Genomic DNA, 4,128 nt, shown 5'->3' with positions numbered 1-4,128 from the left:
TTTTTTTATTAATTATTTTATTTTATTTTATTTTTGTCTCACTGACTGGGAGACAGCAACCATTCCCATACAACCCAACCACACCTACACCTCCTGCAACCCCACCCACTGAGTGAGGGTCACCATTTGTATTTGTACTGACTGACCAACAATTGATGGCAGCTGATACCAGCTCAACTCATCCTCAACTGCTCTTTACAAACAGCTAACAGATATTTGTGCACACACTCTCATTCTGTATCACACCAACCAGGAGACAGATGGTGTGCTAACAAACAGTGAATGGAGGAACACAGTACCCTGCACACACAGATATATCAAAAAAAGGGGGGGGGAATCTTGGGAAAATCACACAACACACAACCACAAATTAAACATAAATGCAACAACATCACCATGTCTCAGAGACAAATGACCATCCTAGTCCAAACAAAAAAGCAAAACAAAGTAGGACAAATATGAGACCAGGATACAGACCCAGAAAACACCCCAAGGAAGAAGCAGCATTGGAACTCCCTGGTAAGGAATTCAGAAGAATTATATTTAGGTGCCTTCAATGGATTGAGAGACAGATCAAGGAAAACATTGACAAGATTAAGATAAACATTGAAAAAATTAAGGAAAACACAGAAAAAAAAACCCTCTAGAACAATTTAGGAAAACAATACAAGAACAAATTGAAAAAATAAACATAAAATTAGAAATGACACAAAAGCAACAAATACAAATCCAGAAGATCATTACTAACATTTTAGAAATAGGTAACACATTGAATGGACAAAGAAGTAGACTAGATTCAATGGAAAATATAATTAATGAGATTGAAAACAAATACCTCAATACTGCTTTTTTAAGAGAAAAATCAGAAAATGATCAAAAGAAAATGAAGAAAGACTAAGATTCATATGGGATATCCTTAACCGGAATAACCTACATGTAATTGGAATTCCAGAACAGGAAGAGACAAATAAAACCATGGGGAAAATTATCCAAGATTTGTAAGAAGATAATTTCCCTAATATGATGAAAAAATTAGAATATATCCATTCAAGAAGTTCAACAAACCCCAAGCAGGATAGACCCCAAAAGAAAATCACCAAGATATAACATCATCAAACTCACCAAAACCAAAGATAAAGAAATAATCCTGAAAACAGCACAGGAAAAATGACAAGTTGCGTACAAAGAGCAACTAATAAGACTAACTTCTGATTTCTTGGCAGAAACTATGCAGATGACAAGGCAATGGAATGATGTATATAAAAATGCTGAATAAAAAAAATTTCCAACTAAGAATTATATACCCAGAAAACTTGTCCCCCAAATATGAGGGTAAGTTTAGGACATTTCCATAGAAACAGAAATTAAGGGAATTTGTAAAAACCAGACCACCTTACAAAAGATGTTAAAGGGAGTTCTTTGGACAGAGAACCAATAACAACAAACAACCGGTGATTAACACACATGATGACAAACCAAATTTAGGATGGTAGCCCCTCTCAACATAACCCAGAAACCAACCCAGTAATAGAAATATCCAAACTAAATTAAGCTTACAAGATTGTAAATAGGGAAGCAAGATATCAACTGGTAAAGGAGGACAACTACAAACCCAAAAGAACAAATAGTGTAGTTACAGAACTTCTAAATGGCGATAAAGTCAAGACAATTGTGAGACAGAACAGACTGTTTTACCCTTAGGAAGAAAATTATAAATTATAGGGTAACCTCACAGAAAAATAATAAACTTTTGTATCAAAATAAAAAAGAGGACAAGCACAAATATTTAGCAAATACTAAAACAATAACAACTAAGGAAATGATAACATGATTCATAAACAAAATGAGCTCAGCACAGAAAATTATATGGAACAAAGAAATCAGCAACATGATGACAAGGCACATAACAAAATGACATCAATAAATTCATACTGGTCAATAAATACATTGAATATGAGCTCTGGTAGCATAGTGGCTAAGGCACTTGACTGCTAACCAGAAGGCTGGCAGTTCAAACCCACCAGCCACTCCTCGGAAGGAAGATGGGGCAATCTACTTCTGTAGTGATACTGCCTAGGAAACCCAGGAGGGGTCGCTATGAGTCGGATACGGCTCGACAACACATAACAACAACAACATAAATGGATTAAATGCACCGTTCAAGAGATACAGAGTTGCTGACTGGATAAGAAAACATGACCTATCAAAATGCTGTCTATAGGAGACTCACCTTAGAGACAAAGACAAAAATAGACTAAAAGTCTAAGGCTGGAAAGAGATATATCAGGCAAATGGAAATTAAAAAAAAGAAGGCATCGCAATACTAATTTCTGATAAAATAGACTTGAAGATAAAAATGAGCATAACAGAAAAGGAAGGACATTATATAATGATTAAAGGATCAACTGAACAAGATGATATAATAAATGTCTACACACCTAGTAAAAGAACCCCCAAATACATAAACCAGACTTTAACAGGATTGAAAAGACATATAGATTACTCCAGATTAATAGTAGGAGACTTTAATACACCACTTTCAATAAAAGATAGAACAACTAGAAAGAAACTCAACAGAGATGCAGAAGAGCTAAATACAATTATCCAAATTGACCTTATGGACATCTATAGAGCACTTCATCCAACAACAGCAAAGTATACATTCTTTTCCAGCACACATGGAACATTGTCCAGGACAGACCATAGTTAGGCCAAAAAGCAAGCCTCAATAAATTTAAAAACATTGAAATACTGTAAAGCATCTTCTCAGAGCACAATGCTATAAAATTAGAAATCAAAACTAAGAAGACCAACTGTAAAAGAGCAAATGCATGGAAACTGAATAACATCCTCCTCAAAAAATGACTGAGTAATAGAAGATATAAAATGATTCCTTGAATCAAATGAGAATGAAAACATAACATAGCAAAATGTCTGGGACACAGTAAAAGCACTGATCACATCCTACTTTGGCGAATAGCGACTGGGATCTTAAAAACTTGTAAGCAGCCATCTAGATGCAAAACTGGGTCTCTCAAAGTCCAGGACAAAGAAGACTGAAGAAAACCAAAGACACATGGAAACAATTAGTCCAAAGGACTGGCACACCATGCAATCCTCAGCCTGTATGACTATGAGACCAGAAGAGCTAGATGGTGCCCAGCTACCACTGTCAACCACTCGGAGGGGAATGTATGTTGGAGTCCATGGATGGAGTGGATGAATAATGTGGAACAAAACTCAAAATCATGGGGGGAAAAAAAGAAAAGACCAGATTTGTTGGTCTGATAGAGCCTGGTGGAACCCCTGAGACTGTGGCCTCTAGCTGCCCCTCAGGTCTGGAATTGAACCCACTCCTGTGTCTTCCAGCCAAACAGAAGACAGGTATATGAGCTGAACATTTACATTAGGTAGGTACACTCCTTGGAGAGGTCAATCATGGGAGAATAGAAAGGCTGTGTATGCCCAGCTCATGGTGGGCAGGAATGCATGGGAGGGAAGGACACAGGGAAGAAGTAACTATGAGGAGGAAGTGGGAAGAGAGCTGTTGCACTGTGGGAAACTGCAGTCAATGTCATGAGATAAAATATATGTGAACTGTTGTATGGAAGATGAATTTGCTCTGTAAACTTTCACCCAAATCACAATAAAATAAGAGTCAAAATCAGCACCTTGACCCAACATCTCCAAAAACTAGAAGAAGAGCAGCAAAAAAATAAAAATAAAAGCCTACAGTGACCAGAAGAACAGATATAATAAATATGCAACAAGAAAGAATAATATAGAATCTGCAAAACGTAATGCGGATGAACCTGGAGGATATTACATTGAGTGAAATGAGTCAAACACAGAAGGACAAACACTGTATTAGTCCACTATTGTAAAAAGTCAAGGAAGGTTTATAAATGGAAGAGAAATTTCTTTATTGGTTACCAGGGATGGGGGGGTGGGATTACCAAAAAGGTTAAAAAAAAAAAAAAAAAAGAAAAAAGGGAAAGAAAACTGCTATATCTGGGGAGAGGGTAATAAGAGATCAAACTTATTTACGGGTGTAGTCCCATTTGTGAAGCCGGTATTTCTATCATTCCCATGTTATAGAGGATGAAACTGAGCCCCAAAAAGGTTAAA

Source organism: Orycteropus afer, unplaced genomic scaffold (assembly GCF_000298275.1).
Source record: "Orycteropus afer afer isolate SDZICR_OR568_19922 unplaced genomic scaffold, OryAfe1.0 scaffold00037, whole genome shotgun sequence".
Taxonomy (NCBI): Eukaryota; Metazoa; Chordata; class Mammalia; order Tubulidentata; family Orycteropodidae; genus Orycteropus; species Orycteropus afer.
This window is presented reverse-complemented; position numbering follows the sequence as displayed.